At 41.9% G+C, this 12,477-nt stretch overlaps 1 long non-coding RNA gene across 1 annotated transcript; it reads left to right on the top strand.

The window, feature by feature from the left end:
- The first annotated feature begins 3,504 nt into the window (after positions 1–3,504).
- Positions 3,505–9,675, top strand: LOC5574490. Its single transcript, XR_002500248.1, has 3 exons — positions 3,505–3,606; positions 8,637–8,829; positions 8,901–9,675. It is a non-coding gene; the product is annotated as an uncharacterized LOC5574490 (long non-coding RNA).
- The last annotated feature ends 2,802 nt before the right edge of the window (positions 9,676–12,477 follow it).

A 12,477-nucleotide genomic window follows, 5' to 3' on the forward strand; every position in this document is an offset into this window, starting at 1 on the left:
TTTAACTTCATCTGACCAACTTATTGGAATCCCTCTCATCCTGACAACATGTCTAGTTGAAGGTTTCAAATAAAGAGCTTTTGGTTTATGTGGGAATATTATTAGTTGAGTTTTGGAAGCATTAGGAGAAATCTTCCATTTTTGCAAGTATGAAGAAAAAATATCCAAACTTTTTTGCAATCGACTACAGATGACACGCAGGCTTCGTTGTTTGGCGGAGAGGCCTATGTCATCCACAAACAAAGATTTTTGACATCCCTGAGGTAACTCGGGTACGTCAGATGAGAAAATATTGTATAATATTGGTCCCAAAATGCTGCCTCGAGGAACACCAGCTCTAACAAGGAGTCTTTCAGATCTGGAGTTCTGATAATTAACCTGAAGTGTACGATTTGACAGATAACTTTGAATTATTCTAACAATGTATGTTGGAAAATTAAAGTTTTTTAATTTTACGATCAAACCTTCATGCCAAACACTGTCGAATGCTTTTTCTATGTCTAGAAGAGCAAGACCAGTAGAATAGCCTTCAGATTTGTTGGAACGGATCAAATTTGTTACACGTAAAAGTTGATTAGTGGTCGAATGTCCATGGCGGAATCCGAACTGTTCATTGGCAAAAATTGAATTTTCGTTGATGTGGGCCTTAATTCTGTTCAAAATGACCATTTCAAAAAGTTTACTGATGGAGGAAAGCAAACTGATTGGACGATAGCTAGAAGCTTCTGCAGGATTTTTGTCTGGTTTTAAAATTGGAACAACCTTAGCATTTTTCCATTTGTCAGGAAAATATGCTAATTGAAAACATTTGTTAAATATATCAACTAAAAATGATAAGCTACTTTCTGGAAGTTTTTTGATGAGGATGTAGAAAATTCCATCATCGCCAGGAGCTTTCAAATTTTTGATTTTTTAAATAATAGTTCTCACTTCATTCAGTTTCCCAGGCATTTTCGAAAACGTGCTCTTGATTTAGAATATTTTCGAGGTCCTGAGTAACTTAATTTTCAATTGGACTAATAAGTCCTAAATTAAAATTGTGCGCGCTTTCAAACTGCATAGCAAGTTTTTGAGCTTTTTCGCAATAAGTTAGTAATAGTTTGTTTTCCTCTTTCAATGCCGGTATTTGCTTCTGAGGTTTTTTAAAAATTTTAGAAAATTTCCAAAAGGGCTTAGAGCCAGGATCCAATTGAGAAGTCTTATTTTCAAAAATTTTGTTTCTTAATTGTGCAAAACGTTTCTTGATTTCTTTCTGCAAATCCTGCCATATAATGTTCATAGCAGGATCGCGAGTGCGTTGAAATTGTCTTCTCCTCACGTTTTTAAGACGGATCAAGAGTTTAAGATCATCGTCTATAATCACGGATTCAAATTTTACTGCACGTTTTGGAATTGTAATGCTCCTGGCTTCAACAATGGAATTAATTAAAGTTGTAACGCTAATGTTGTGCACACAACGTACAGCAGTTTAAGCGCCACTCCCGGGTTAGGGAGACTGCTGACGCTTTTCACAGGTCCGGCTATGAGACTCTGTCCAAGGGCGAGTTTTACTAGTGGCTCAAACACTCGGTCTTATCCGACAACCCCAACCGAAGCACCTACGAATTTTGAAATGAAAAAAGGATCTCCGAATAAAAACTCTAAATCGAAACAAGTGTAAGCTACAATCAATTAAGTAAAGGAAGCGATACTCTATTCATGCCTATAGGGTGATTTTACAATTAGTTTACAATTTTGTGTGGGAGGGCCCTACCTTGAGCTCAAAGGATCTAATTTTAAACTTACGGTTTTTTAACAAATTGTGTGCTGGCGATGAATTCAACTGTGTCGCACCGGCGTTGGTCGTGCGATGGATAAGCCGCACTGGATGCAACAAGTTTGCTTGCCGGCGGTGTCACGCGCCAGCTTTTGATACGACCAAATGTTGCGTTGGCTCTCCTCGTGCGTGAACCGTGTGATGCGACGAATCTGTTCCAGTCAAGAGCGACGGCAGTCGCTGTTGCACCACAGCAGGCTGGAAAACGGCGTCCACTAGGGGCTTGCGCGCCAATCGTTCCACTTGAGCGTACCGTGGCGCCGAAGGACGAAAGCTCGGGTGAGCGAGGATCGTCAGCGTGACGAAGGCGTCGGAAGGCGTATACACGTGGGCAATGGGAATAGCACGTAGCGTTGCTGGCTGAGGCGCATGCGGCCCGAGGCGCTTGGTGGTGAGGCTTATACGCGTAGCACTTGATGGTTTTTGGGAACTAAAGAAAAAACCCTTCGTTGAAGGGAAAGCTACCCGACAACGATATTAGGATTTACACCAATCATGTTCAATCGCTATTTTGCTTACCACAGCTTTTTTTTTACTAAGCACACAATTTAAAGAGGCTAATTTTCGTATATGTACGCTGATATCCTGTGTTCTGCAAACTACACAATTTTATTTTATGAGATATTATCTGGCCAGAGAAATTATCTTCTCACCTAAATATGGGAAACTAAATCCACTGAATAGGTTTAACTACGGATCACCTAAGTTATAATAAGCCACAATAACTTCAAGGCACTAGCAAACTTCAAATCACTTCAGTCTAGCTCGCTCGACTTCACAAAACTGATTGAGGGCTTCCACCCAAAAACTACCTCATCTAGGTTCAACCATCAATTCGCGGCTCAACGGATTATCGTGCGATGCATCGGATGATCCTGATGCAGACAAAAAGTGGCCAATCATAAACCGCCACGTGAAACCACGATCCGGGGATTCTCTTTTTCTCTCAAGAGTAGGCGCCGCGATCCCTATTACGATCCATATCGTTTGGGGGTGAGCCATCTCACCTAGCAAGCACTCATACTCAATCCGTTATGCTACCTGAATTTGGGGTACCGGAGAATTTCGAGTGGAGCCATAAATTCCGTAACGCGAGCGTAGCAATCTCCCCCTTTCTTGAGAGATAGTACTAAAAATGCTGTCAGTCGTATTTTCTGCGGGATTCCTATGGAATCTCCAGGCGGATCATTAAAAAGTCGTTACATTTCGCACTTGCTAAACAAATAAAAATTTTGAAATTTAAATAAATTTCAAAATTTTTATCAAACATATCTATGATTAAACACATTTAAAACAAGACATAAATTGGATTAAGTAAAGTTTACCAAACCGAAATTACTAATGGGAAGAATTAAACTGACTTTCGGTGTGACTATGTCTAAGGAATTAATTACTGAATGAATCACTATGCTGTACTGTTCCATCTATAACTTCCTTCTCATCGGCTAATCAAATTCATTCTCGCCTTTCATTCACCTAATAATCGAAATCAAATAACCTCAGATATATCTGAAAAATTGCTTATCCTAGTCCGAATTACCCCTGAAATTTCAGGAAATCGTTATTGACCGAACCGATAACTCCAATTTACAAATTGAAAAAGGATTTTTAAACCTTACTAAACTATCCTACCGACTCTCATACCTCTCTCATTCGCGCCCTGATCGTAACATACAGTCAACATAGTAACTCTAATACTGTGAGTTCTGCCTGAGTGCGGACAAGAAGTGCCCTCACCCGTTAGATGGAAAAGTGAATTCAACGGAGATGGATGTGACAATGCTATTGTGGTGAGTATGTTCAACTATTGAAAATTTACAGGATATATCGACTGTTTATGGTACTGGACGGTGTGAAAAACTATCTGACGCAAATCTAAACTACAGTAAATATGAAGAATAACGTGAAATTAGTGTAATACGCGGACAAGTGTTAAAATTCCAAAGTGACTATTTTACATAACGTGCTATGGAGTGTTGCGAGATTCTCTTTGGAGAACAAAGGAAATCTGCTGTATAGCAAAAGTTTTGCTTTGCTTCGTAGGATCAACGACCTTTGTCTGACTGGCAGACCTAAGGTTGACTCTAGTTTGTTCAAAGTTTGATATTTGCCAACAACGTGAGGAAACCATTGGACATCTCTAACGTGTGACTTGTTTGTGCACCTCAATGAGTATTTTGATTTTGCCATTTTTGACTCAGTTGTTCGTGCATCTGTCCGATGCACTTTCATAGCTTTAGATCTGCACTACTAAATGCAAATCTATAGAGGTCAACGCCCGAGCTGAAACTCTAGGACGTGACTAAACCGTATCACCACCAATTTGTGTGTTTTGTTGGTTTACTAATAGTGTATGCAATACCCGGTAAACGTATAGCAGTCATAGCTTATGTTTTCTTATGAGCAAATCGTGCCTATTCGTCCTCGGCTTTCCTTCAAGCCTTTTTGAGGAACGACCCATGGTACGTTCCAGGGATTCGATGACCTTTTTCATCTTCTAAGATTTAAGGTATTTGTGCCTAAGGCTGTCTGAATTTTCGCACGACTGTATTTAGTGCCGAATTTTCCCACAAAGTGTTTACCTTTGTCCGACAGGTGCATGTCTCGTTTGTAAACGAGGTCACCTGGACTAAAGGTGTGCTTCGAGTTGGCTCTTAAGTTATAAGGTCTGGAATACCGTTGGTAAGCAGAATGTAGATTTTGCCGAACAATGTCGTACAATTTTCGAACTTCTATAGGTCTGTGCGAAGGGTCATATTCATTTTCTGACTCAAAGTCCCGCAGATGTTCATATTCAGTCCCAGTGCTAATCATGTTGCGGCCGAAATTGACAAAATACGGCGTAAAACCGGTGCTCTCGTGCACACTGGTTCTAATCGCCGCCGCTATTTTGTGCACTGATTCGTCCCAATTTCTGTGATCTGTTTGACGGTTTAGTGCACATCGGATAGCGGTGACGATAACACGATTTACGCGTTCCGCCGGATTTGGGCTCGGATGGTAAACTGCAAGGTTCCACTGCGTTACGCCATAATCGGCCAAAAGTTTTCGGAACATCTCGGTCTGAAATACCTTTGCATTATCCGTAATGCACACGGACGGTGCCCCAAACAGATTGAAAACCAAGTTTTCCATTACTGTGCACACGCCGGGCGTTGTGGCCTTTTTCATGCACTGAACAAGCACGAACTTCGAGAAGAAGTCACAAATTACAAGGATCCATACATTTCCCTTTTTTGTTTTTGGGTAAGGTCCAAGAAAGTCGATAGAAATGACCTCCCAGGGTCGACTGCATAGCTTTGGTTTTCCACAAGGAGGCCGTACGTTTAAATTCGGTACCTTGGATTCCTTGCACACAAGGCAGCTGGCACAGAACTGTTTGATTTGACTCGCCATTCTTGGCCAGTAAAATCTCTCACAGATTTTAGTTAATGTTTTGAGAAAACCTAGGTGGGCGATATTATGAGCTTTCTCAATTATCGACTTTCTTTCCGAAAATGGAAGCACTTCTTTCCACCGAAAGGATGGATCTTCCGGAAGAGAAGAGTTGGTGATAAATTTAAAAATTTTACCATCGACCACTTTGAAGTCTTTGAATTGATCGGGGTTTTTCTCAATTTGGTATTTCAGCCCTTCAATATAAGGATCTGCTAGACCCAAGTCAACCGTATACACACTGCGACTCAACGCGTCTGCCGAGACATTTTCAGACCCTTTTTTGTACTGCAGAACTACTTCGTACTTGGACAACTTCAGGGCCCAACGAGCAATGCGCGGGCTCTTCGATTCGATGCTCATCGACTGCAGAAAGGTCAGACTCATTGCATCGGTCTGAACAATGAACCGATGCCCTTCAACGAAGTGGCGGAAATTTTCTATACTGAGCAGTACGGCGAGGCATTCCCGCTCGGTCGCACTATACTTCCGCTGAGTGCTCGACAGCTTCTTGGAATAATAGGCAATACATTTTTTCTCGCCGTTCTGGATTTGAACCAAAACCGAGCCAATTGCCTGGTCCGAACTGTCGGTCTCGATTATGAAGCTCTGCGAAAAATCCGGATTGGCTAATATGGGAGCGGATATTAAAGCTTGTTTAAGTTTTTTAAGGGCATCTTCTGCTTCAGTGATCCATATAAATTTATGTCGTCCTTTTTTCAAAAGGTCTGTAATCGGAACCGTGATATCTGAATAATTCTGGATGAATTTTTGGTAGAATCCAGCGAGACCAAGTAAACGTCTAACATCCTTAACGTTCCGAGGTGCTGGATAATCCAAAATGGGTTGTATTTTTGCCACGTCCATAGACAGACCTTCTTCGGTTAGCACGTAACCCAGATATTTAATGCTAGTCTGGCAAAATTTGGATTTCAAGATATTTATGGTCAGACCCGCCTTACTCAAACGTTCTCCCACCACCTGGATCAACCGAAGGTGTTCTTCTAACGTTTCAGACGTTATTATAATGTCGTCCAGATAGACGTGAACAAAGGGTTCTAAATCGTGCCCTAAGACTTTAACCATAAGGCGAGCCATGGTCGCGGGTGCATTCGTCAGCCCAAAGGGCATGACTTTAAACCTATACAAACCCTTATTGGTTCGAAAGGCCGTTTTATTTTTCGCGTCATCCTCAAGTTCAACTTGGTAGTAGGACTCGGTTAAATCAATGACGGAGAAATAGCGGGCTCGCTTTATTCTCTGCAAGATAACCGACATATTGGGTATCGGGAAATCATCCTTTTTTGTAAGTGAATTTAATCGGCGGGAATCCAAACAAATCCGCCATTTGCCCGTAGGTTTTTTGATAGGCAACAGAGGGTTGATGAAGTCCGCTGAACTGTTGCATTCCTCGATAACATCAAGACGAAGTAAACGATCCATTTCTTCATCAATAACTTGTTCTACGGCGGGTGACCACCGATACGAAGGAACTTTTTTGGGGGTTGCTCCAGGAAGTAATTCTATGGAATGTTTTAATAAGGGTGTTCGACCTAGATTGCCATCTTTGGTCATGGGCAGATATTTAATGGCGTTGAACAATTCAGTTTGCTGACCTTTCGTTAATTTATGCTGCGTTTCAATTTCATCGGATTGCTCAATAACTTTGGTTGGAACTTCAACCGTGGGCATCTCGAGGCTTTCATCAAGCTCCGGAGGTTCACTTCTTGAACTCGGTTGACTAGCCGGCACCAGCTGAAAGCATATTTGGTCCACCTCGTCTCCAAAATAATCTTGTAGATAATTAAGATCAGAGGATTGTTCGGGTATTTCAACAAACAATTCATTTGAATGTTTTTGATTTTGATCGCAAACCAACCGGAAATTAAATGCTCCTAAAAAATCAATCCCTAAAATCAATTGCTTCGAAATTTCCGGTACAACTAACGTCGAAATTACTCTCGTTACGTCTTGGTATCGAAAGGGAACATTTACATAACCCAGGCAGGTGTAAGACGTTCGGTCTGCAGTCAAAACGTTCAAATGGCAGTCGTGGATTTTTAATCCGAGACGATAAATCAAAGATGGTGAACTAATAATTGACACACTTGCACCAGTGTCTGCTAATCCTTCAATTTCTATATCTAGTATGGAAACCGTGAGATGAGGACATCGCCGGAAGCAAGTATTAATCTGATAAGTCTGATTAAATTGCGAAAATGGTATTAAGGGAACCATGTCGTTGGAGTTCGAAGGAGTTCGGTTCCCGACAAGCTCCTTATCTATTCGTTTTTTGATTTCGTGTCAAAGGCAGGTCGGATATCATGCTGTTGTGGACAACGAAACGCTGTGGTGTCGGGATGACCACACATGTGGCAGAAAATAGCCTTCTTCTGGTCACATTCTCTCCATAAATGTCCTACCTTTCTACAATTCCAGCATAGAGGATTGTACCTGTCACCTCCCTCGGTTTTGCGAATTGGCTGATCTTTCGAACGCTCTGTGTGTGTTCGACGAGCTTGAAGAGCGGCGATTTCCCACTCTTCGGCCTCCGTTTCAGGACGGGTAATTTCCGCTTCATCATAGTCTATTTCATTTACCATCGGAGGTCTATTTGCACTTCGAGGATTATAAAGGTTTTCTTCCAGAGCGTCAAATTTATAGCAAAGTTGTGCTAGATGTTCCAGAGAATCAATTTTCTCCAATGCCAACCGACGTTTGTATGACATTTTCATATTTTCTACAACAATGTCGAATTTTTCGTCATCTGGAAGTTTTTTCATCAACCTCTGGCAAAGTGTTTCAATATCCGTAAGAAATGCACTAAAAAGTTCATTTGGACGCTGCTTTCTATTACGCAATTCCTCCTTAATGAAACGATCACGGTTCGGGTTATCGTACCGCATACGAAGGTAGAATAATAAGGTATCCCAACAATCGAATTTCGGCTCGTAAGCGGTGTACCAAACATAAGCATCCTCCTTGAAAAGAAGATGAGCATGTGTTCTCAATTCCTCTTTGGTAATCTGGTACGACCGACACAAAAGTTCGATCTGCCGCAGAAAATCGATAACCGGAATTGTACTTGTGTCCCCCGCAAACTTTGGCCATTTTTCCAAAATGTTGCAGGTTTGATGAGGCAATCTTCCCCGCGGAATATGATTTGAAGTTCCACTGCCTCGCAACGAAGGATTAGGAGAGGGATTGGATGGGTAATTAACTCGAACTGTGGGTGCATGTCGTTGCCCTTGTTCGTAAATAGCCGTAGGTCTTCCAGGGTACACTGGATTCTGGAAACTCTGAAACGAATTACGCAATACCTGTCGGAAAGCAAAAGGGGTATTTTCATTCCTCGATTCTTCTCTATTTTCTGAAACATTTCCAGAAAGTCCGGTCGCTTGTCTCTGTAAAGGCGGAGAGAGTGTAGGTCGCCCTTGAGGAGCCGAAGACGAATGGGACCTCCGTGTAACCTCCACATTCTGAATGCCGATATCTTCCATTTGCTGAGCAAGCCGATCAACATCAACGTCATGGAAAGTTGGACGCCCCTGGGAGGGATTCGCCAGCAGCTGACGAACGTAAGTCTCGACATAGTTTTGAATTTCAGAAACATGTACAAAGTTATTCGAAAACTGTGTCTCATTTTCAGGTTGAAACGAAGACTGATTCCCTTGAGGACATGGCTGAGAATGTCGGTGAGGAGGAGTTGGTTGCGCGGAAGCGTCAAATTCCGAAAGGAAAGGATTCAACATTCGTGACGAGTCCTCAATAACTTCGGAGCTAATCGCCGCCGATGGCCAGGCCGCTGCTTCCGATAGATTTGGCTGTACCGTCGAGTTCAAAATCGGTCTCAAATCGCCTTCTAAGGAAGTGGATACTAACTCAGGAAGCAAATTTACTGTTGAGGTGGTTACAGTCTGCAAACCAGGAAAGTTTCCACCATTCAAAGGGTTCCCGGTACTGTATCGAGTAGCACTCGCTACCGGTTCGGAAAATCGAGAAGTGTTCGGTGGTGCTGGTAACCAAGCACTGCCATAAGGAGTTTCTTGCGACGTGGTATTTTGAACGGCACGGAATGGGAGTTGAAATCCATCCGCGGAAAAATTTACTCTTGAAGCGCGTTCCATTTCGGCCTGCAAATTGTTCGGAGCTGGCAAACGACTGTCCATCGAGTGATTTTGGATGATCTGATCAGCCCAGGCCAGACGATGCTCGCGATACTGGCCGGCTTCAATCCGATTTCCAAGGATTTCTTGCCGTGAAAATTCGGATTCTCCCCTCGGAGGTGTCACCAAAGTTCTTTGGGAGTTAGAGGTCGAATTCTGGACCATACGGTCGTCCATGTTGGTCTGTAAATATCAAAATGCAAAGCAAATTCAGTGGTATGTAAATATAATAATAATAGTCACTTTAGAAAAAAAAAAGAAAAAGAAAAACTTATATCTATAGATAGAACAGCACAAATAAACAAAATCTAATCCTAGAATATTAAGCTAACGAATTCAATCAAGAAACCGAAAGAAAAATCCAAACTAAAACTAAACCAAATCCAATAATATAGTTTCCAAACTAATTCTACTAAATTTACAAATTTTCAACTTATTCCGGGAAACGAAACAAATTGCCCAAATATCTCAGGGCCCCACGTTGGGCGCCAAATGTAACGCTAATGTTGTGCACACAACGTACAGCAGTTTAAGCGCCACTCCCGGGTTAGGGAGACTGCTGACGCTTTTCACAGGTCCGGCTATGAGACTCTGTCCAAGGGCGAGTTTTACTAGTGGCTCAAACACTCGGTCTTATCCGACAACCCCAACCGAAGCACCTACGAATTTTGAAATGAAAAAAGGATCTCCGAATAAAAACTCTAAATCGAAACAAGTGTAAGCTACAATCAATTAAGTAAAGGAAGCGATACTCTATTCATGCCTATAGGGTGATTTTACAATTAGTTTACAATTTTGTGTGGGAGGGCCCTACCTTGAGCTCAAAGGATCTATTTTTAAACTTACGGTTTTTTAACAAATTGTGTGCTGGCGATGAATTCAACTGTGTCGCACCGGCGTTGGTCGTGCGATGGATAAGCCGCACTGGATGCAACAAGTTTGCTTGCCGGCGGTGTCACGCGCCAGCTTTTGATACGACCAAATGTTGCGTTGGCTCTCCTCGTGCGTGAACCGTGTGATGCGACGAATCTGTTCCAGTCAAGAGCGACGGCAGTCGCTGTTGCACCACAGCAGGCTGGAAAACGGCGTCCACTAGGGGCTTGCGCGCCAATCGTTCCACTTGAGCGTACCCTGGCGCCGAAGGACGAAAGCTCGGGTGAGCGAGGATCGTCAGCGTGACGAAGGCGTCGGAAGGCGTATACACGTGGGCAATGGGAATAGCACGTAGCGTTGCTGGCTGAGGCGCATGCGGCCCGAGGCGCTTGGTGGTGAGGCTTATACGCGTAGCACTTGATGGTTTTTGGGAACTAAAGAAAAAACCCTTCGTTGAAGGGAAAGCTACCCGACAACGATATTAGGATTTACACCAATCATGTTCAATCGCTATTTTGCTTACCACAGCTTTTTTTTTACTAAGCACACAATTTAAAGAGGCTAATTTTCGTATATGTACGCTGATATCCTGTGTTCTGCAAACTACACAATTTTATTTTATGAGATATTATCTGGCCAGAGAAATTATCTTCTCACCTAAATATGGGAAACTAAATCCACTGAATAGGTTTAACTACGGATCACCTAAGTTATAATAAGCCACAATAACTTCAAGGCACTAGCAAACTTCAAATCACTTCAGTCTAGCTCGCTCGACTTCACAAAACTGATTGAGGGCTTCCACCCAAAAACTACCTCATCTAGGTTCAACCATCAATTCGCGGCTCAACGGATTATCGTGCGATGCATCGGATGATCCTGATGCAGACAAAAAGTGGCCAATCATAAACCGCCACGTGAAACCACGATCCGGGGATTCTCTTTTTCTCTCAAGAGTAGGCGCCGCGATCCCTATTACGATCCATATCGTTTGGGGGTGAGACATCTCACCTAGCAAGCACTCATACTCAATCCGTTATGCTACCTGAATTTGGGGTACCGGAGAATTTCGAGTGGAGCCATAAATTCCGTAACGCGAGCGTAGCAATCTCCCCCTTTCTTGAGAGATAGTACTAAAAATGCTGTCAGTCGTATTTTCTGCGGGATTCCTATGGAATCTCCAGGCGGATCATTAAAAAGTCGTTACAAAGTTTCAACTTAAAGATTGTCCATATCAAGTTTAGTTTGTAATGAAATGTTAATATCAAGATTAGAGTCAACATACGTTACATATATATTCCAGTCGGCTCGAAAATAATTGCCAGTGCAGCTGATAGGATTGAGAATCGCTTCATGGGATATTTGAAATGTAACAGGGACATGATCAGAATCAAAATCAGCATGAGTAATCAATTGGCTTCAAAGATGACTAGAGTCGATTAAGACCAAGTCAATCGTAGATGGATTTCTAGAAGAGGAAAAACATGTAGGGCTATCAGGGTATTGAAATTGAGAAATATCCTGAAGAGCACTCATCAAATAAAATTCTGCCGTTGGAATTACTTTGAGAATTATTCCATGACCGATGTTTGGCAGAAAAGTCACCAATGACAAAACATTTCGACTTATTGCGAGTCAATTTTTGCAAGTCAGTTAGGAGCAAATTAACTTGCTGCCCAGAGCATTGAAAAGGCAAATAGGCAGCTATGAAAGTATATATACCAAGCTGTGTTTCAACAGAAACACTTAAAGTTTCAAAAACTTTAGTTTCATCAAGTCGATCATTACGATAAACAAAAAAGTTAGGATCTCTTTTGAGTTTAGATCCAGGTTTTAAATACGTTTCGGTAATAACTGCTATATGCACGTTATTAGCTGTAAAAAAATTAAACAGCTCGTCCTCTTTACCATTCAGAGAACGAGCATTCGAATTTAAAATATTTAAATTATTATTTGGATTCATTAGAAAAACGTAATCCAATATCAATTTGATTTGTAAATTTTACACCTACTTGGACTGCTTCAGTCATAGTGATGGCTTTGAACATTGCATCAATCATTAGATTCAATTGTTCAGTTAGAAAATTAAAATCAGAGGCAGACATATCACTTGAAATGGGTACATTATCTGATGATTTCCCATTAGAATTTTCGGTAGACGAAGAAGCGGAGTAGGAGTTACCTGTG

Source organism: Aedes aegypti, chromosome 1 (genome assembly GCF_002204515.2).
Source record: "Aedes aegypti strain LVP_AGWG chromosome 1, AaegL5.0 Primary Assembly, whole genome shotgun sequence".
NCBI classification, from domain to species: domain Eukaryota; kingdom Metazoa; phylum Arthropoda; class Insecta; order Diptera; family Culicidae; genus Aedes; species Aedes aegypti.